Source organism: Loxodonta africana, chromosome 3 (genome assembly GCF_030014295.1).
Source record: "Loxodonta africana isolate mLoxAfr1 chromosome 3, mLoxAfr1.hap2, whole genome shotgun sequence".
NCBI lineage: Eukaryota > Metazoa > Chordata > Mammalia > Proboscidea > Elephantidae > Loxodonta > Loxodonta africana.
The window spans coordinates 84,637,569-84,660,049 of record NC_087344.1 but is presented as its reverse complement, the minus strand read 5'-3'; the positions used below and the strand labels follow the sequence as shown (position 1 = coordinate 84,660,049).

The 22,481-nt window shown below is 43.3% G+C and overlaps 1 protein-coding gene across 1 annotated transcript in view; it reads left to right on the top strand.

Moving 5' to 3' along the window:
- The first annotated feature begins 2,550 nt into the window (after nucleotides 1-2,550).
- PDZK1IP1 (PDZK1 interacting protein 1) overlaps nucleotides 2,551-22,481 on the top strand; it is a 37,107-nt gene continuing 17,176 nt past the window's right edge. The window contains exon 1 of the mRNA XM_064281923.1: nucleotides 2,551-2,867. The gene's annotated coding sequence lies outside the window, so the exon portion shown is untranslated. The remainder of the gene's footprint in view (nucleotides 2,868-22,481) is intronic.

Below are 22,481 nucleotides of genomic sequence, written 5' to 3'. Positions count from 1 at the left end.
GGTCTCTGCCCACCATGTGGAAGGGGCCACTTACTGAGGCCTTGCCTGAGATGGCCTTGTTGATCTCTCCAGCCTTATTTCTCAACAGTCTTCCTTCATTCTCATTGCAATTATACTATCCTTCTTCCTGTTCCAGGGCTTGTTCTTTTTTTTTTTTTTTAATAACCCTCAAGTTTTTGCACCAGCTATTTCTTTTGAATGGGACAGTCTACCCGTCCTCCACTCACACCCTCCTTTCATTTGGTGAACTTGTCCTCATATCCAGGAAACTGTCCTGACTCTCTGGAGCCAGCTGTCTCCTTTGTGTCCCCACAGGTGCCCATGCTCCCTTTATTGTGGCCCTTTTCACTCTGTGCTCTCTAATATTTGTCTCCTTGTTGGCTTCACCACTGAAACATGAGCTCCTTAGAGGCGAGACCACGCCTGATTTGTCTCTTGTCTCCGGTGTCCTGCATTAGACCTGGCACAGGTCTCCTTCAATATTTACCAAGTGAAGAGGTTCCCCTGTATGGATTCTCCTAGCTCAGTTTTGAAGTCAAGATGGAAGCAAATGGTAGAGGAGGGTGGATGGGTGAGAAATAGGGTCATGCCTACAAAGATACCAGTTCCAAAGTCCTCTCCTCCTTCCCTACAACCACAGCCGTGAGCTGGTCAGGAGCTGATGGCTAGCTCTGCCCTGTGGACCGGCAGAGGCATGTGGGCTGCTTTTGTTGGTGAGGGGAGTGGGAAGGAGGAGTATGAGCTTTCTTGGGCTGGGCTCCAGTAGCCTGGTTATCATACTGGACCGGGGTGGTGTGGGTGGGAGTGATGAAGATCAGGGGGCTGTTTATCTGGTCCGCTCACAGCAGCCTGACCTTCTCATCCCTGTTAACTGCCCCCTTCCCTATTTGCAAACCAACTAACTGTACTGTTCCCCAGTCGTCAGCACACCCCTCTGTCTAGACTGTCCATGTGAGCCAATGAGCACCACTGACCAGCCTGCTAAGGGACACAGGCCATGGTGCTGGATACAGAGTCCAGCAGCAGAGGCTCGGCAATCATGAGTCAGAGTTAGACTGTAGGTCAAGATCATCCAGGGCCTCTCTTCATCGTCTAGAGGAGGAGGTGAGGCCTAGAGAGGGGTAGGGGCTTGATCACAGTTACCCAGGATTTGAATTCAGCCTGAGCCCAGAGTTAGTGCTCCCCATCCTCCAGAAAAGAAAGAAGTAAGAGACAGCCACTAGGCAGTTGGTGTTCTTAGAGCAGACAGTCCTGGTCAATGCTGTGGGGGAGGTAGAAGCTCAGCTTGTCCGGCAGCAATCTGCCCAGGACCATGAACAATCTGTGTGGGTGCTGCAGAGCTTGTCTATAGCAGCAGGCCTGGCTCGAGGATGGGCACAGTGAGCAGTGAGCACAGTTGGTGTGGTGTCAGCTCAGGGAGGGAGAGCCAGGGATGGATGGGAGTGAGCAGAAAGGCAACTGGGACATAGAAAGAGTCTGGCCTTTGGGGTCAGACTCACCTGGGTCCAAGTACCAGCTATGTGACTTTGGGTAAATCACTTAACTTCTCTGAGCTTCAGTTTCCTGGTCAGTTAAATGAAGACATTAACATCTGTCTCACAGGCCTGTCATGGGATTTCAAAATAATATACGTAAAGTGCTTGTGTTTTATAGAAACCCAAAGCAGCCATGATTATTCTTGGAAATGGGATGGGGATAGGCAGAAGAGAGAAAGAGGGCAGAGGGAGATGTGACATTCAGAGCAGCAGGAATTCCCCTGGGCCTGCAGCATGCTGGAGAGCCAGCAAGCCACCACCCTGTCCCTGTTCACAGAGAGCTCACTGGCTGGGTGGAGGTGAGTATAGGTGAACGGACACAGAACATCACAACCCTGGAGGAAAGTGTTGTGAAAGTAGGAGGACCAGTGGCTGTGGGACCCCAGGCTCTGGTGGTGGAGGCCCAGAGCAAATGTTTGCTGAATAGAAGGAACCTGAGGAGGCCTGGGGTAGGCTTCCTGGAGGAGGTGCCATTTCCTCCCTTCCAGGTGCCTTGCAGGAAGGCACAGCCTATTCTGAACCCCAGCATCTTCTCTCAATGGCAGATGCAAGCTGCTCTGGGAATGTTGGTGTTCCCTCCTGGGCCGCATAAACCCCTTGCCGTTGAGCTGATTCCGACTCAGAGCAACCCTCTAGGACAGAGAAGAACTGCCCCATAGGGTTTCTAAGGAGCGGCTGGTATATTTGAACTGCTGACCTTTGGTTAACAGCTCAGCTGTTAACCACTGTGCCATCAGGGCTCCCCTGGGCCCCATACTCCCACCAAGGCCCTCTGGGGTCTGGCAGGCCTGGGCTTCTTGAGCTACCTGATGCCCACTCTGATGTTTCCTCTGGCTTCTCCTTTCTACCCCTACCCTACCCACTTGCTTGGTCTGAGCCCTGCCTCCCCTGCCAGGTCCCAGCCTTCTCTGTCCACACAATAACAGGATGTGATCCGTTCAAGAGAGGAAGCGGGGAGGACAGGCGGTGCTGATAGCGCATTTCTCCCACTCTGCACTCCTCCGCCCCGCTTCTGGGCTGGCCCCTGAAGCAGCCTCCTCCCCAAGGCCCTGCCCTGGCCTTTCTCTGGGTTCAGAAGGGATGAGTTCGGGTGCCTCGGCTTCACTTAGGACTGTTCAAGCCCATGGAGAGCTACACGCTGGGCCTATGGGGACAGAGAGGAGACAGCTGACCCCATAGAGTCAGGATGCCCTCTGCAGGGCATGTCTCCCTGGCTGTGGCTTTGCTGGCCTGGAAGACAACTGCCTGGAAAACAAAGACCCAGGGAGGCTTACTGGACAAGCTTGGGACTCTGGGCTATTTTCTGGAGCTTCTGGAGCCTGCAGTGGACAGGTGGGTCCCTGAGCCTCCACATCAGCAGGGCTTCACTGTCCTACTTGCTTGCCTACATCCTCATGAGCCTGATGATAGCACATCCAGTATAGTGAGGTAAAATAATTAAAATAATCCATCAAAAGGTTTGTCATCCTGCACTGACTGTCTTGCACAACATGTGGGATAGGCTGCACAGGAGGGGAAACTGAGGCTCAGAGAGGCAAAGGGCCTTGTCTAAACTCAGAGTAGGAGTCAAGGTGGAGCTGGAACCCAGGTCTTCTGACTCCCAACCTGCAGCTCCCTCCATCCCTGTAGGCCGGCGCTGTTGAATAAAACTTCTGGTGATGGTGGAAATGTTCTATATTTGTGCTTTCCAATATGGCAGCCACTAGTCACATGTAGCTACTGAGCGCTTGAAATGTGGCTAGTGCAACCAAGTAACTGAATTAAAAATTTTTTTATTTTATTCTTCTATTGTTATTGCTCAGAATATACACAGCAAAAACATACACCAATTTAAGTTTCCACATGTATTTCAGTGACAAGAATTTTTAATTTTGTTTAATTTTAACAAACTTAAATGTAAATAGTCACATATTGCTAGAGACTACTGTACTGCGCAACGCAACTCTCATCTACTAAGTCACCTTACACTTACTGCTTCCTTTGCTGGGCTGGGCAGTGCTGGGGGCACAGATGAATCAGGCAATTGCAGTCATGTGGTAAGAGCTGCTCTAGGGGTCAGCCAAGGGAGGAGTCTGACTCAGCGTAGGGGTGCCCAGAGGGAGCTGGTTCTTCAAGGAGGAGTGGGAATTTCTCAGGTGTGCAAAGGGAGGAATGGTATTCCAGGTAGCAAGAGCAGAATGGACAGAGGTGTAGCATGAAGAAAGAGCAGGATGTGCTTTGGAAGCTGCAATCTGTATGGCTGGTAGTGTGTGTGGGATGGGAACCAATGGGGTTGCAGAGGTCATGGGGCCAGGCTACCAAGGGCATTGAATGTCTCTAGGGCAATAGGGAGCCATTGAGTGTTGCCAGCAGGGTAGGATTAAGGTCAGACCAGTGTTTTAAGGAAATTTTGGTAGTCAATGTGGAGGGGTCAGAGTGGAGGCAGGGAGACCATTGAGGACCCAGCCTCATCGCTCACAGCACTGCTTGGCAAGAGGCTGGGAAGTTTGGTTTCTTGCTTCCACAGAGTCAGAGGGAGACGTGGATATTTTTGAGAGGAACAAGACTATGATTTCAGGACCCTAGGGCTTGAAGGCAGGGAGAGTCCAGAATCTCTCTGACATCAAGCCCCAATGAGCTCTTTTGTGTTCCAAACACACTTCCCCCAACCTATCCATCCATTCTACTATTACCCTTCATTTCTTTGGCTTAAAGCTTTGATCCATTAAAACGCCAATCCCCCAGGAAGAGGGAAGACTAGGCTCTGACAGGTTAGGGTAGAGATTTTACCCAGATTTGTTTTTTCAATTGTACTTTAGATGCAGGTTTACAGAACAAACTAGTTTCTCATTAAACAGCTAGTACACATATTGTTTTATGACATTGGTTAACAACACCATGACCTGTCAATACTCTCCCTTTTCAAACTTGGGTTCCTTATTACCAGCTTTCCTGTCCACTCCTGCCTTCTAGTCCTTGCCCCTGGGCTGGCGTGCCCCTTTAGTCTTGTTTTGTTTTACGGTCCTGTCTAGTCTTTGGCTGAAGGGTGAACCTCAGGAGTGACTTCATTACCGAGCTAAAAGGGTATCTGGAGGCCATATTCTTGGGGTTTCTCTAGTTTCTGTCAGGCCAGTAAGTCTGGTCTTTTTTTTTGTGAGTTAGAATTTTGTTCTACATTTTTCTCCGGCTCTGTCCAGGACCCTCTATTGTGTTCCCTGTCAGAGCAGTCAGTGGTGGTAGCCAAGCACCATCTAGTTGTACTGGACTCGGCCTGGTGGAGACCATGGTAGTTGTGGTCCATTAGTTCTTTGCACTAACCTTTCCCTTGTATCTTTAGTTTTCTTCATTCTCCCTTACTCCTGAAAAGGTGAGACCAGTGGAAAATCTTAGACAGCTGCTCACAGGCTTTTAAGATCTCAGATACTACTCACCGAAGTAGAATGCAGAACATTTTCTTTATAAACTATGTTATGCCAGTTGAGCTAGATGTTCCCTGGGACCATTTTACCCAGATCTTTCGTGAAGAGCAGGTTTTGGTGGATGGAGGCTGAGGGCCCCCAGGTATCAAACCTGGGAAGGCCAGAAAGAGGGTGTGTGGGTCACCAAAGATTAGCCTCACCTGTGCTCAGTGCCTACAGTTTATTAAAGGGCTGTGCTTTGGGTCTGTTGTTCCTTTAGTAACCCAGTGTGGAGGGGACAGTTGCTCCTATTTTACAGGTGAGGAAACACTGAGGTCAGAGAGGTTAAGTCATTTGCCCAGCATCATGTGGCTAAGAGAGAAGCTGAGCTGAGATTCTAATCCAGGCTGTTTGGGGAACCAGCTCCTTCACCTAAGAGTAGGCAAAACCCCTGAACACTGCTGTGATCCCTACACATGTACACCACACAGTCCCAGGCCATCAGGATCAGATCACGCTGAAGGGAACTCAGAGAAGCGCTCCCTGCCCCCATGCCAATACACTGGGGGAGAGGGGAAGATTTGGCTGCAGGTTACTTTGTGAGTTCACTGCTTTGGGGGGAACGGTGTCTCCTGACTCAGTCTCAGTTATGTATGTAGTGATCTGAAGATAATATCATCCCCCCCCCCATATTTGCCCAGCTCCCAAGCATCCCATGCCATCCCATGCAGTTCTGAGACCCAGTAGAGCTACAGGAGAAGCCCTGGTGGTGCAGTGGTTAAGCTCTTGGCTGCTAACTGGAAGGTCATCCATTCTAACCCACCAGTCACTCTATGGGAGAAATGTGGCAGTCTGCTCCTGTAAAGATTTCATCCTTAGAAACCCTATGGGGGTAGTTCCACTCTGTCCTACAGTGTTGCTATGATTTGAAATAGACTCGATGGCAATGGGTTTGGTTTTTTTGGTTTTAGAGCTATGGGATCAAAATGGAAAAAAATCTTTCCCATCCCGTGCCCAGTAACAGCTCAGCCAGCTGAGACCCGAATCAGGGTCCTCAGCCCTTCTCAGCCCGTCCTCCACAGCCTGGGACCTGTGGTGCTCATGGGTCCCAGGCTCTGAGGGGCCTCAGGGGGCCAGGCCTTCTGCCCTCTGGTTGTTCCCACACAGTCTGGCCAGGGCTACCTCTTGGCACTCCCGCCCCTCCCGCTCCAGTGCTCTCCTGGGAGCTGCTGTGTTCAATGGGCTATCAGGCTTCCCATCACTCTCACGCCCCCTCTCCATTACCCCTGAATAGGTGGGATCCAGACAGACACAGGCACTCTCAGCCCCAAACCCCTAGCCAATCTCTCCCCAGGACCACCTGGGACCTCAGAGCTCTGATGCGCTACCTGCTCAAGATAAAAAGTCTGGGGAGCCTAGGATTCTAGGAGCCTGCAGTGCTCTTGTTTAGCAATGTCACATTTTAAAGCAGCAGTCCGATTAGGCTAGGGGAGCGACATGCTCATGTTGCTCTTGTCTGTGATGCTAAGATTCTACTCTGAGAGTCTAATCACAGGTAAAAGTTGCCCTCGTCTGTGATGCTAAGATTCTACTCTGAGAGTCTGGTCACAGGTAAAAGTTGAGGTCTCTGAGAATGCTAGGAGTAGCCAATTCAGTGATTCTATGATTCTGCACCTCTCTCTGGCTTTTCGGGGGTGCCGCGGCTCTGTGGGACAATGCAAGCTGAGGCTGATAGAGTATTCAGGGCAGTGGTTGCCTGACTTCGTTTTGTGGGGAGTGGGATTCGGTCACAGCCCCCTTCAGGGCCCACATCTGCTCGGTTGGGGCTCAGCCAATGGTGGGTTGGTAGGTCCAGTTGCCTGGCTGCAGAGGCAGGAGCCTGGTTGGCAGGCTCCTGTGTGATGTTAATGAGGGTGAGGCAAGCGAGGAGGGGGAGGTGCTGCTTTTGTCCTGCACTTGTCCTTGCTGGAGGGTCCTCAGAGACAGACAAGGGGCCCTCATCGGAGCCAAGTGGCTGTGATTAGCTTGCTATCATTCACTGTGATGGCTCCCAGTACTCTGAGGGGCGTGGATGGCCCTGTTCCCATTCCTGTATTTTCCAAAGCATGCTAGTCCAAGATCAGAGTGAAAAATCTCCTCCACCCCCATACTCCACCCTCTCTGAAGGGTCTACTGAGCCCCCCAGGGCTTCCACATCCATTTTCTTACTTTCCCACCTCTAGGCCTGGATATCCCCTCCCTTGTGAGGATGATGCAGGACTGGGCAATTTCATTCTGTTGTACATAAGGTTGTCATGCAGACTCAACTGCAGCTATCTGTATCTATCTACCTGTCTGTCTCTGTCGCTGTCTCTGTCTCTCTCTATCACCTATCTATCTGTCTGTCTGTCTGTCTGTCTATCTATCCTGTCTATCATCTATCTATCTAATCTAATCTATCGTCTATCATCTGTCTACCTACCTACCTATTCATCCAACATTTACTAATATCACTGAGGATTTCCATTTTTGCTGACCCTCTACTTTAGCAAACATGATATCCTTGTCTAAAGATTGGTTTTTCCTGATGATGTGTCCAAAAAAAGAGTGTTCGACTTGCTCTCAGATGCTTCCTCTGCTGGTTCCCCCTTGGACTGAGGTCTCTTCTATTGCTGATTTCACAGAGTCCCTTGACCATGCCTGGTGCTGTTCACCATCTGCCCATACTTGAGTCCCAGCATTCTCTCCCCTGTTTGTATGAGCTGGGCAGTGTTGGGACAGTGTGTTACCAGTCACTGGTGGCCATGTCATGCCCAGTATGGGGGTGGGGGAGTACACACATAGGAGGTGCTTGGTAAATATTTACTAAATGGTTTTATCAGACCCTCAGGGTACGCAGGCTCAAATCCATCAAGACCGTCATTTTGTTGTTGTTATTAGGTGCTGTCTAGTCAGTTCCAACTCATAGCAACCTTATGTACAACAGCCTATGTACAACAGAATGAAACACTGCCTGGTCCTGTGCCACCCACACAATTGTTGTTATGCTTTAGCCCATTGTTGCAGCTACTGTGCCAATCTATTTCGTTAAGGGTCTTTCTCTTTTTCATGGACCCTCTACTTTACCCTAGTGGTGTAGTAGTTAAGAGCTATGGCTGCTAACCAAAAGGTTGGTAGTTCGAATCCACTAGGTGCTCCTTGGAAACTCTATGGGGCAGCTCTACTCTCTCCTAGAGGGCTGCTATGAGTCAGAATCGATTTGACGGCGACAGGATGGTTTTTTGGTTTTTCTACTTTACCAAGCATGATGTCCTTCTCCAGGGACTGGTCCCTCCTGATAAGATGTTCAAAATACGTGAGGCAAAGTTTCATCATCGTCACTTCTAAGGAGCATTCTGGCTGTACTTCTTCCAAGACAGTTTTGTTCATTCTTCTGGCAGTCCGTAGTACGTTTGATATTCTTCACCAACACCATAATTAAAACATGTCCAGTCAGTTCCAACTCATAGCGACCCGATGAAACAGTGCCCGGTCCTGCAGCCATTCTCACAATCGTTGTTATGCTTGTTGCACTGTTGCAGCCACTGTGTTAATCCATCTCAGTAAGGGTCTTCCTCCTTTTTTGTTGATCTTCTACCAAGCAGGATGTCCTTCTCCAGGGACTGGTCCCTCCTGATAACATGTCCAAATATGTGAGACAAAGTCTCACCATCCCTGCTTCTAAGGAGCATTCTGGCTGTACTTCTTCCAAGGCAGATTTGTTTGTTCTTCTGGTAGTCCATAATATATCCAATATTCTTTGCCAACACCGTAGTTCAAAGGCATCAATTCTTCTTTGGTCTTTCTTACTCTTTGTCCAGCTTTCGCATGCACATGAGGCTATTGAAAACACCAGGGCTTGGGCCAGGCACACCTTAGTCCTTAGGGTGACATCTTTGCTTTTTAACGCTTTAAAGAGGTCTTTTGCATCAAAGAAATCAAACAACATATTGCATTTTTTGCAGCAGATTTGCCCAATGCAATATGTTGTTTGATTTCTTTGATATATCCAAATGGGGTGCTAGAGTGAGCTAACTTGATTATGGGAGCCTTTGAAGCACCAATGTCCTGTCACCAGAGGGCTAGAGCTGTTATCAGGTACACGAGCCTAGGAGTCCATTCACTATTCTTGTATAGATTCAGCTTAGGTGTCCAGGTGGTCAGTCACCTAGTATGTGATGCAGGCTCTCACCTATAATGTTAGAGGAGCAGTGGTGATTGGCGTATGCACAGGTTTCTGGTTGCATCAGGGGGTCACTCTCTGAGGAAGGCAGGGAGCTGACAATCTTCCCCCAAGTGTCTCTGAGGAAGGCACATCTCTGTTCTCTAGAGCACACTGGTGGGTGGGCTCTGCAGCCATACCATAGGCACCCAATGCTTTTAACTGAAAGGACTGGGAGGCACCACTTATCTTTGGACCCCTGTTGTGGAGTGGCTAGGTGGCGTGGGTGGAGTCACCAGTCCTTGGGCCCCTGATATGGGTAGGTGAGGATCCTGTTTAATAGGCAGAGTGGTATCAAATGTCAACCACCCCCCTCCACCGCACAGCTGAAACAGTTACAGTCAGACCTCAAGTACACTCACCCTTGCAGTGTAATAGCAAGATCCTAGCTACTGAAATAGGGCCGCGTGAATCAATGCAGGGGTGAAAGACATTCAAAGTCTGTGGACTGCTTCTGTCTGCACATGAGCTGCTTCTGCTCTAAATTTCCAGATTAGGGGAACCGGCAGGTTATTTTTCCCGTTTGTTAATTTGTTCCTTCTCCAAGGCTGGGAGAATGGCTCAGGGAGCACAGTAGGACCTGTCTCAGGCCCAGGGAAATCAACTGTCACTGAAGCCGGCGGGGGCAGAGGGAGGAGTGGTCAGATAGGTGAGAGAGAGTTTTTTCAAAAGGGTGAGCTATTAGATCCCCGTAGTAAATTAGATGAAATCACTTATCTTGTGCTGACAGCACTGTTTATTTGCTGATTCCAGAGGAGTGTGTAGATTCTGTGTGATGGCTTGCCCCACCGTAGTTGTGCCAGGGGATGGGGATGCACCATTTCACTTGCCTTCTTTTGCTGAAGCAGTGCATCTGGAATGCCACTGCCAGCCCTGTCATGGTCAGAGCTGAGGGGCGCCGGATCCTGCCGAGTCAGGTCTGGCAACTCCTTGGTGCTTCTGCACTGTCTCTCCCTCCCCCGTCACTCAGTCCGATTTCTTAACTTTGCCTTTGATGTTCAGAGTTCCTAGCTTGTCATATATATAATCGATTCACTCGTTTTTTCAGATCTTTTTTGTAAGAGGGACCACTGGAAGCATCTGACTATTCCGCCATCTTGACCCTGCCTCTGTTGTTTGATTTCTTGACTGCTGCTTCCATGGACATTGATTGTGAATCCAAGTAAAATGAAATCCTTGACAATCTCAATGTTTTCTCCACTTATCAGGATGCTGATTATTGGTCTATTTGTAAGGATTTTTGTTTTCTTTATGTTGCAGTATAATCCATACTGAAGGCTGTAGTCTGATCTTCATCAGTAAGTACTTCAAGCCCTCTTCACTTTCAGCAAGCAAAGTTGTGTCATCTGCATATCACAGTTGTTAATGAGTCTTCCTCTAATCCTGATGCCCTGTTCCTCTTCATATAGTCCACCTTCTCGGATTATTTGTTCAGCATATAGATTGAATAGGTATGGTGAAAGTATACAAACCTGATGCACACCTTTCCTGATTTTAAACCATGTAGTATCTCCTTGTTCTGTTTGAATGACTGCCTGTTGGTTTATGTACAGGTTCCTCATGAGCACAATTAAGTGTTCTGGAATTCCTATTCTTTGAAATGTTATCCATAATTTGTTATGACCCACACAGTCAAATGCCTTTGCATATTCTCTGCCTTCAGCCACAATTCATTGGATATCGGCAATGATATCCCTCATTCCACATCCTCTTCTGAATCTGGCTTGAATATCTGGCAGTTCCCTGTTGATGTACTGCTACAACCATTTATGAATGATCTTCAGCATAATTTACTTGCATGTGATGTTAATGTCATAAGTCCTTCCCCATCCCTAAAATAAAGGACTACAGATGAGTCCACCACCACTTGTCTGTCAACCATCATTTTAAGGATGGAGAAGAACTTATGACTTGTTTAAGGTCACACGGGCTAATAAAGTGATCAGCCTTCCACCCCCAGCTCCAGACTTCCTATAGAGCAAGGCGTCTGAAACTGGGTCCAGGGACACCCATGAAGTCTGTGGAGAGATTTCAGGCAGAACATGAATGAGAAAAGTATTACATCTTTTTTTCCACTAACCTTAGACTGAAATTAGCATTTGTTTTCATCTTTAATATAGGCAGTGAATCACAGCACCATTAGTAGTATCTGTGAATTTTGTCATCATTTGAAATCACATTCCAGCTCTGGGAGATCTCTTTTTTTTTTTTTTTTAATATATTTATTGTGCTTTAAGTGGAAGTTTACAAATCAAGTCAGTCTCTCATAGAAAAATTTATATACACATTGCTATATACTCCTAGTTGCTTTCCCTCTAATGAGACAGCACACTCCTTCTCTCCATCCTGTATTCCTGTGACGTTTCAGCTGGCTTCTGTCCTCCTCTGTCTTCTCATCTCCCCTCCAGACAGGAGTTGCCCACTTAGTCTTATGTGTCTACTTGGAGCCAAGGAGCTCGCTCCTCACCAATAGCATTTTCTATCTGATAGTCTAGTCCAATCCCTCCGAAGAGTTGGCCTTGGGATTGCTTCCTGTCTTGGGCTAATAGAAGGTCTGGGGACTATGACCTCTGGGGTCCTTCTAGTCTCAGTCAGACCATTAAGTCTGGTCTTTTTACGGCAATTTGAGGTCTGCATCCCCCTGCTTTCCTGCTCTGTCAGGGACTCTCTGTTGTGTTCCCTGTCAGGGTACTCATCAGTTACAGCCAGGCACCATCTAGTTCTTCTGGTCTCAGGCTGATGTATCTCTGATTTATGTGACCCTTTCTGTCTCTTTGGCTCATAATTACCTTGTGTCTTTGGTTTTCTTCATTCTCCTTTGCTCCAGGTGGGCTGAGACCAATTGATGCATCCTTAGATGGTTGATTGCTAGCGTTTAAGACCCCAAATGCCGCTCACCAAAGTGGGATGCAGAATGTTTTTTTTTCAGAACTCTCTCCATTTAGGATGATGTTGGTTGTTGCCTTTGTATAAATAGCCTTTATTATGTTGAGGAATTTTTATCATGAATGGGTGTTGAACTTTGTCAAATGCCTTTTCTCCATTAATTGATAAGATCATGTGATTCTTGTCTTTTGTTTTATTTATATAATGGATTACATGAATTGTTTTTCTAATGTTGAACCACCCCTGCATACCTGGTATGAATCCCACTTGGTCATGGTGAATTATTTTTTTGATATGTTGTTGAATTCTATTGGCTAGAATTTTGTTGAGGATTTTTGCATCTAAGTTCATGAGGGATATAGGTCTGTAATTTTCTTTTTTTGTGTTGTCTTTACCTGGTTTTGGTATTAAGGATATGGTGGCTTCATAGAATGAGTTTGGGAGTGTTCTGTCCTTTTCTATGCTCTGAAATACCTTTAGTAGTAGTGGTGTTAACTCTTCTCTGAAAGTTTGGTACAACTTGCAATGAAGCCATCCAGGCCAGGGCTTTTTTTTTGTTGGGAGTTTTTTAAATTTTTATTGTGCTTTAAGTGAAAGTTTACAAATCAAGTCAGTCTCTCACACAAAAACTTATATACACCTTGCTACATACTCCCAATTTCTCTCCCCCTAATGAGACAGCCCACTCCCTGCCTCCACTCTCTCTTTTTGTGTCCATTTCACCAGCTTCTAACCCCTCTACCCTCTCATCTCCCCTCCAGGCAGGAGATGACAACATAGTCTCAAGTGTCCACCTGATCCAAGAAGCTCACTCCTCACCAGCATCCCTCTGTAACCCATTGTCCAGTCCAATCCCTGGCTGAAGAGTTGGCTTTGGGAGTGGTTCCTGTCCTGGGCCGACAGAAAGTCTGGGGGCCATGACCACCGGGGTCTTTCTAGTCTCACTCAGACCATTAAGCCTGGTCTTTTTATGAGAATTTGGGATCTGCATCCCACTACTCTCCTGCTCCTTCAGGGGTTCTCTGTTTTGTTCCCTGTCAGGGCAGACATCAGTTGTAGCTGGGCACCCTCTAGTTCTTCTGGGCTGAGGCTGGTGTAGTCTCTGGTTTATGTGGCCCTTTCTGTCTCTTGGGCTCATAATTACCTTGTGTCCTTGGTGTTCTTCATTCTCCTTTGATCCAGGTGGGTTGAGACCAATTGATGCATCTTAGATGGTTGATTGCTAGCTTTTAAGACCCCAGGTGCCTCTCTTCAAAGTGGGATGCAGAGTGCTTTCTTAATAGATTTTATTATGCCAATTGACTTAGATGTCCCCTGAAACCATGGTCCCCAAACCCCCGCCCATGCTACTCTGGCCTTCAAAGCATTCAGTTTATCCATGAAGCTTCTTGCTTTTGGTTTAGTCCAGTTGTGCTGACCTCACCTGTATTGTGTGTTGTCTTTCCCTTCACCTAAAGTAGTTCTTATCTACTATCTAATTAGTGAATATCCCTCACCAACCCTCTCTCCCTCCCTCCCCCTTTGCGTATCCATCAAAGAATGTTTTCTTCTCTCTTTAAACTATTTCTCGAGTTCTTATAATAGTGATATCATAAAATATTTGTCCTTTTGCAACTAATTTCACTCAGCATAAATCCTTCCAGATTCCTCCATGATATGAGATGTTTCACAGATTCCTCACTGTCCTTTATGGATGTGTAGTATTCCATTGTGTGAACATACCATAATTTATTTATCTATTCATCTGTTGATGGGCACTTTGGTTGCTTCCATCTTTTTTGCTATTGCAAAGAGTGCTGCAAGAAACATGGGTGTGCATATATCTGTTCGTGTAAAGGCTCTTATTTCTCTAGGATATATTCCAAAGAGTGGGATTGCTGGATTGTATGGTAGTTCTATTCCTAGCTTTTTAAGGAAGTGTCAAATCGATTTCCAAAGAGGTTGTAGCATTTTACATTCCTACCAGCAGTGTAAAAGCATTCCAGTCTCTCCAACATTTACTGTTTTGTGTTTTTTGGATTAATGCCAGCCTTGTTGGAGTGAGATGAAATCTCATTGTAGTTTTGATTTCCATTTCTCTAATGGCTAAGGATTGTGAGCATTTCCTCATGTATCTGTTAGCTACCTGAATGTCTTCTTTAGTGAAGTGTCTGTGTTCATAACTTTTGCTCATCTTTTAATTGGGGTATTTGTCTTTTTGTAGCTGAGTTTTTACAGTATCATGTAGATTTTAGAGGTCAGGGGCTGATTGGAAATGTCGTAGCCAAAAACTTTTTCCCAGTCTGTAGGTAATCTTTTTACTCTTTTGGTGAAGTCTTTGGATGAGCATAGGTGTTTGATTTTTAGGATCTCCCAGTTATCTAGTTTTTCTTCTATATTTACAATTTTTTGTATACTGTTTATGGAATGTATTAGGGCTCCTAACATTGTCCCTATTTTTTCTTTCATGATCTTTATCATTTTAGATTTTATATTTTGGTCTTTGATCCATTTTGAGCTCTTTTTTGTGCATGGAGTGAGGTATGGGTCTTGTTTTATTTTTTTGCAGATGGATATCCAGTTATGCTAGCACCATTTGTTAAAAAGACTATCTTTTCCCCATTTAACTGTTTTGGGGCCTTTGTCAAATATTAACTGCTCATATGTGGATGGATTTATGTCTGAATTCTCAATTCTATTCCATTGGTCTATGTATCTATTGTTGTACCAGCACCAGACTCTTTTGACTACTGTGGTGGTATAATAGTAGAACAAATCAGGTAGAGTAAGGCCTCCCCCTTTGTTCTTTTTCAGTAATGCTTTACTTATCCGGGGCCTCTTTCCTTTCCATATGAAGTTGGTGATTTGTTTCTCCATCTCATTAGAAAATGTCATTGGAATTTGGATCAGAATTGCATTAAATCTATAGATTGCTTTTGGTAGAATAGACATTTTTATAATGTTAAGTCTTCCTATCCATATGCAAGGTATGTTTTTCCACTTCTGTAGGTCTCTTGGTTTCTTGCAGAAGTGTTTTGTAGTTTTCTTTGTGTAAGTGTTTTACATCTCTGGTAAGATTTATTCCTAAGTATTTTATCTTCTTGGGGCTACTGTAAATCATATTGATTTGGTGATTTCCTCTTCGATGTTCTTTTTGTTGATGTAGAGGAATCCAACTGATTTTTGTATGTTTATCTTGTATCCCGATACTCTGCTGAACTCTTCTATTAGTTTCAGTTTTTTTGAGGATTCCTTAGGGTTTTCTGTGTATAAGATCATGTCATGTGCAAAAAGAGATAATTTTACTTCTTACTTGCCAATCTGGATGGCCTTTATTTCTTCATCTAGCCGAATTGCTCTGGCTAGGACCTACAACACAATGTTGAATAAGAGCAGTGATAAAGAGCATCCTTGTCTGGTTCTGGATCTCAATGGGAATGCTTTCAGGCTCTCTCCATTTAGGAGGATGTTGGCTGTCGCCTTTGTATAAATGTCCTTTATTATGTTGAGGAATTTTCCTTCTACTCCTATTTTGCTGAGAGTTTTTATCATGAATGGGTGTCGAACTTTGTCAAATGCCTTTTTTGCATCAATTGATAAAATCATGTGATTCTTGTCTTTTGTTTTATTTATATAATGGATTACATTAATTGTTTTTCTAATGTTGAACCACCCCTGCATACCTGGTATGAATCCCATTTGGTCATGGTGAATTATTTTTTTGATATGTTGTTGAATTCTATTGGCTAGAATTTTGTTGAGGATTTTTACACTTAAGTTCATGAGGGATATAGATCTGTAATTTTCTTTCTTTTTTTTTTTTTTTTTGTGGTGTCTTTACCTGGTTTTGGTATCAGGGATATTGTGGTTTCCTAGAATGAGTTTGGGAGTATTCTGTCCTTTTCTATGCTCTGAAGTACCTTTAGTAGTAGTGGTGTTAACTGTTCTCTGAAAGTTTGGTAGAACTCTACAGTGAAGCCATCCAGGCCAGGGCTTTTATTTGTTGGAAGTTTTTTGATTACCTTTTCAAACTCTTTTTTTGTGATGGGTCTATTTAGTTATTCCACCTCTGTTTGTGTTAGTTTAGGTAAGTAGTGTGTTTCTGGGAATTCATCCATTTCTTCTAGATTTTCAAATTTGTTAGAGTACAATTTTTCATAGTAATCTGATATGATTCTTTTCATTTCAGTTGGGTCTGTTGTAATATTGCCCATCTCATTTCTTATTTGGGTTATTTGCTTCCTGTCCTGTTTTTCTTTTGTTAGTTTGGCCAATGGTTTATCAATTTTGTTGATTTTTTCAAAGAACCAGCTTTTGGTCTTGTTAAAGGTTTCAATTGTTTTTCTGTTTTCTATGTCATTTAGTTCTGCTCTAATTTTTATTATTTGTTTTCTTCTGGTGTCTGAGGGTTTCTTTTGTTGCTCTCTTTCTATTTTTTCAAGTTGTAGGGATAATTCTTTGATTTTGACCCTTTCTCCTTTTTGTAAGTGTGCATTTATTGATATAAATTGACCTCTGAGCACTGCTTTTGCTGTGTCCCAAAGGTTCTGATAGGAAGTGTTTTCATTCTCATCGAATTCTAAGAATTTCTTTATTCCATCTATAATGTCTTCTACAATCCAATCTTTTTAAGTAGGGTATTGTTCAGTTTCCAAGTGTTTGATTTCTTTTCTCTGCTTTTTCTGTTATTGTTTTCTATTTTTATGGCCTTATGGTTTTATGGTCAGAGAAGATCCTTTGCAATATTTCAATGCTTTGGGTTCTGCTAAGGCTTGCATTATGACCTAATATGTGGTCTATTCTAGAGAATGTTCCATGTGCACTAGAAAAGAAAGTATACTTGGTTGCTGTTGGGTGGAGTGTTCCGTATATGTCTATGAGGTCAAATTAGTTGATTGTGGCATTTAGATCTTCCGTGTCTTTATTGAACCTCTTTCTGGATGTCTTGTGTTTCACCGAAAGTGGTGTGTTGAAGTCTCCTACTATTATTGTGGAGCTGTCTATCTCACTTTTCAATGCTGATAGAGTCTGTTTTATGTATCTTGCAGCCCTGTTATTGGGTGCATAAATATTTAATATAGTTATTTCCCCCTGGTATATTGTCCCTTTAATCATTATATAGTGTCCTTCCTTATCCTTTCTGATGGATTTAACTTTAAAGTCTTTTTTGTCAGAAATTAATATTGCCACTCCTGGTCTTTTTTGATTGATGTTTGCTTGATATATTTTTTTTCCATCCTTTGAGTTTTAGTTTGTTTGTGTCTCTAAGTCTAAGGTGTGTCTCTTTTAGACAGCGTATAGATGGATTATGTTTTTAAATCCATTCTGCCACTCTCTCTTTATTGGTGCATTTAGTCCATTTATGTTCATCGTAATCATGGATAGGTATGAGTTTAGTTCTGTCATTTTGATGTCTTTTTTTGTGTGTTGTTGACAGTTTCTGTTTCCCCTTAATTTTTTTTGCTGTGTAGTTTATATATTGTCTTTTCCTCTTATTTGTTTTCTTTGACTCTGTTTCTGTTGAGTATCTATTTTTTTTCTTGTATTTTATTTTGATGAGTAGGATAGTGAGTTTCCTTTGTGGTTACCTTAATATTTACCCCTATTTTTCTAAATTTAAACCTAACTTTTATTTCTTTATATTGCCTTGCCTTCCTCTCCATATGAAATATCTATGGCAACATTTCTTAGTCCCTCTTTATTGTTTTAGTGTTGTCTTCTTTTACATAATGAGATCTCTTTCCCTGTTTCGAGCATTTTTTTATCTTGGTTTATTTTTGTGATTTTCCTATCTGGGTTGACAGTTGGCTGCTCTGTCCTGTATTCTAATCTTGGGTTGAGATATTATTGATTTTCTAACCAAAGGGCTCCCTTTAGTATTTCTTGTAGTTTTGGTTTTGTTTTTATGAATTCCCTAAGCTTCTGCTTATCTGGAAATGTCCTAATTCTTCATATTTGAGAGACAGTTTTACTGGATATATGATTCTTGGCTGGCAGTTTTTTTCCTTCAGTGCTTTATATAAGTCATCCCATTGCCTTCTTGCCTGCATGGTTTCTGCTGAGTAGTCTGAGTTTATTCTTATTTGCTCTCCTTTGTAGGTGACTTTTCTTTTATCCCTAGCTGCTCTTAAAATTCTCTCTTTATCTTTGGTTTTGGCAAGAGTGAATATAATATGTCTTGGTGACTTCCTTTTGAGTTCTATCTTATGTGAGGTTCAGTGAGCATCTCGGATAGAAATTTTCTCATCTTTCACGACTTTGGGGAAGTTTTGTGCCAACAAATCTTCAACAATTCTCTCTATTTTCTGTTTTCCCTCCCTGTTCTGGTACTCCAATCACTCTCAGGTTATGTCTCTTGATAGAGTCCCACACTATTCTTAAGGTTTCTTCATTTTTTTTTTAATTCTTTTTTCTGATTTTTTTTCAAATATATTGGTGCCAAATGCTTTATCTTCAGTCTCACCAATCCTTCCTTCCACTTCCTCAGTCCTTCTCCTCTGACTCTCTATTGAGTTGTCCAGTTCTGTAATTTTATTGTTAATCTTCTGAATTTCTGATTGCTGTCCCTCTATGGATTCTGGCAGCTCATTAAATTTTTCATTATGTTCTTGAATAACCTTTTTAATTTCTTCAACTGCTTTATCTGTATGTTCCTTGGCTTGTTCTGCACAGTGCCTGATCTCGTTCCGGATGTCTTGAAGAATTCTGTATATTAATCTGTTGTATTCTGCATCTGGTAATTTCAGGAAGGCACCTTTATCTAGAAGATCTCTTGATTCTTTGTTGTGAGAGCCTGTTGAAGCGATTATGGTCTGCTTCTTTATGTGATTTGATATTGACTGTTGTCTCCGAGCCATGTATAAGTTATCATATTAGTTTAACTTATGTTTGCTTACTGTATCCTAGCTTTTTGCTTTGTTTTGTTTTGATATGCTCAGATAGGCTGCTTGAGTGAGCTAACTTGATTATTTTCATCTTTGAACTTCTAACGTCCTGTCACCATATGGGTAGAGCTGTTATCAGGTACTTGAGCCTAGGAGTCCATTCAATTTTCTTGTATGAATTCAGCTGAGATGTCCAGGTAGTTGGTCATCAAGTGTGTGGTACAGGCTCTATCTTACAGTGTTAGAGGGGTAGGGGTGATTAGTGTAGGTACAGGTATCTGATTGTTGCAGGGTGTTACGCTCTGAACAATGCAGGGGCTGACAACTTTCCCCATGTGTCTGTGAGGGAAGCGTGTCCTTGTTCCCTAGAACACACATGTGGATGGGTTCTGCAGATGGATCATGGGTACCCAATGCTTTTGGTTGTAAGGACTGGGAGTTACCAGTTATCCTTGGACCCCTGCCATGGGTGGCTGGAGCCACCAGTCCTTAGGCCCCTGCTGTGGGTAGGTGAGGACCCTGTTTAATAGGCAAAACAGTGACAAACATCAAGCATCCACCTCTCCACCACACAGCTGAAACAGTTGCAGTCTGCCAACAGGGGCCTATTCTCCTGAAATAGGCCCACACAAGTCCATGCAGGGCAGAAAGGTATTCAAAGCCCAGGGACCGTTTATGCAGGAGCTACTTCTGTCCTGAGCTCCCCAGGTTAGTGGGGCTGGCAGATTATCTTTTACCTGAATTGTGAATTTATTCCTTCTCCAAGGCTGGCAAATGGCTCAGGTTGCTCAGCAGAACCTGTCTGAGGCCTAGGGAAATCGACAACCACTGAAGCCGGCTTGAGGGCTGCGGGCGTGGTAAAATATATGCTAGTACTTAGCTTTTGCTTCCCTGGTTCCGGAGGTGTGAGTAGGCGGTGCGGATGGCTGTCTCTCCCTGAAGAAACTGTGGCTGGAATGCTGTCGTCAGCCCACCGCAGTTCATTCAGGGAATGGTGCTTGATTGTTCCCGGTGATTCAGGCCCAGCAACTCTTCTCTGCTTCTGAACTATCTCTCCCTCCCCCTGCTGCTCAATCTGTTTTCTAACTTTGCCTTTGATGTTCAGGGCTCCTAGCTTGTCATAAATGTAGTTGTTTCACTTGTTATTTCGGGTCTTTGTTGTAAGAGGGATCACTGGAAACATCTGACTACTCCGCCATCTTGGCCCTGCCTCCAGAATGTTTTAATAGATTTTATTATGCCAGTTGATCTAGATGTCCCCTGAAACCATGGTCCCCAAACCCCTGCCCCTGCTACTCTGGACTTCAAAGCATTCAGTTTGTTCAGGAAACTGCTTTTGGTTTAGTCCAGTTGTGCTGACCTCCCCTGTATTGTGTGTTGTCTTTCCCTTCACCTAAAATAGCTCTTGTCTACTATCTTATTAGTGAATACCCCTCTCCCTTCCTTCCTCCCCACTTGTAACCACCAAAGAATATTTTCTTCTCTGTTTAAACTTTTTCTTGCGTTCTTGTAATAGTGGTCTCATACAATATTTATCATTTTGCAACTGACTAATTTCACTCAGCATAATGCCTTCCAGGTTCCTCCATGTTATGAAATGTTTCACAGATTCATCATTGTTCTTTATCGATGCGTAGTATTCCATTGTGTGAATATACCATAATTTATTTATCCATGCCTCCATTGATGGGCACCTTGGTTGCTTCCATCTTTTTGCTGTTATAAACAGTGCTGCAATGAACATGGGTGTGTATATATCTGTTTGTGTAAAGGCTCTTATTTCTCTAGGATATATTCCAAGGAGTGGGATTGTTGGATCGTATGGTAGTTTTCTTTCTAACTTTTTAAGGAAGTGCCAAATTGATTTCCAAAGTGGTTGTAATACTTTACATTCCCACCAGTAGTGTATAAGTGTTCCAGTCTCTTCACAACCTGTTCAACATTTATTATTTTGTGTTTTTTGGATTGATGTCAGCTTTGTTGGAGTGAGATGAAATCTCATTGTAGTTTTGATTTGCATTTCTCTAATGGTTAATGATCATGAGTATTTCCTCACGTATCTCTTAGCTGCCTGACTGTCTTCTTTAGTGAAAGGTCTGTTCATATCCTTTGCCCATTTTTTAATTGGGTTGTTTGTCTTAATGTTGTTGAGTTTTTGCAGTATCATGTAGATTTTAGAGATCAGATGCTGATGGGAAATATCATAGCTAAAAGATTTTTCCCAGTCTGTGGGTAATCTTTGTGCTCATTTGATGAAGTCTTTGGATGAGCATAGGTGTTTGATTTTTAGTAGCTTCCAGTTGTCTAGTTTCTCTTCTGGTTTTTGTGCATTGTCAGTAATGTTTTGTATACTGTTGATGCCAAGTATTAGGGCTCCTAGCATTGTCCCTATTTTTTCTTCCATGATCTTTAATGTTTTATATTTAGGTGTTTGATTCATTTTGAGTTAGTTTTTGTGCATGGTGTGAGGTAGGGGTTTTGTTTCATTTTTTTGCAGATAGTTTTCCAGTTACACAAGTACCATTTGCTAAAGAGACTGTATTTTCCCCATTTAACTGACTTTGGGCCTTTGTCAAATGGCAGCTGCTTATATGTGGATGGTTTTATGTCTGGATTCTCAGTTCTGTTCCATTGGTCTATGTATCTACCGTCGTACCAGTACCAGGCTGTTTTGACTACTCTGGCGGTATAATAGGTTCTAAAATCAGGTAGTGTGAGGCCTCCCATTTTGTTCTTCTTTTCTAGTAATGCTTTACTTATCCAGGGCAGTTCTGGGAGATCTCTTGAAATATCACTTACAATTATTATTGATTTGAAACTATACACAAGTATTAGACCTGCTGATAGATCTTGTTATTATATCCATCAGTAAATCACAAATTAAAAAAAAATAACAATTGTATTTCAGTATCATTAGTTTCCATTATAATTCTACGTATTTTATTTTACGCATTTAAAGGCATCATCCTGAGAAGGGTTCCATACATTCCACCAGACTGCCCAAGAGGTCTGTGATACATAAAATGTTAAGAATCTTTGCTCAAAGTAGCTCCCCCAATTGACTTTACAAAGAGCTTTGTCGTCACCAGATAAAAGCCATTTTTAGACCCTTCACCCCATGTGAAGGCATGCCTGTATGTGTTTGTCACTATTTGACAATATTCTCAGAGTACAGAGTAGCAGGTTTTTATGAAAAACAAATTTGAATTATGTTAAATGATCCAAAGAGAAATGTTATTTTCTCAAAAATAACATAGGTTAATTAACACAGATTTACTTAAAACTGGTCCCCAATCATATTGGTATTTCAAAGAGCTATTTTGTTTGTTGCTGGATGATAATGTTTTAAAGATAAGTTATAACCAAGCTATATCTTTTGTCTTGATAAGGTAGAACATGACATTGGTTCTTAAACTTCTAAAATCATTCTTTCAAGAGGATCTGGGCTCTCATATCATTTCTAAATAATTTCCATCTAGTGCTTAATCTGCATAAAATAGCAATTTAACCCTTTCCATTATTAATCCAAGATGTGAGCAGTTTGGAAACTCTAGGGGTCAGGTATAATGGGCATTTTCAA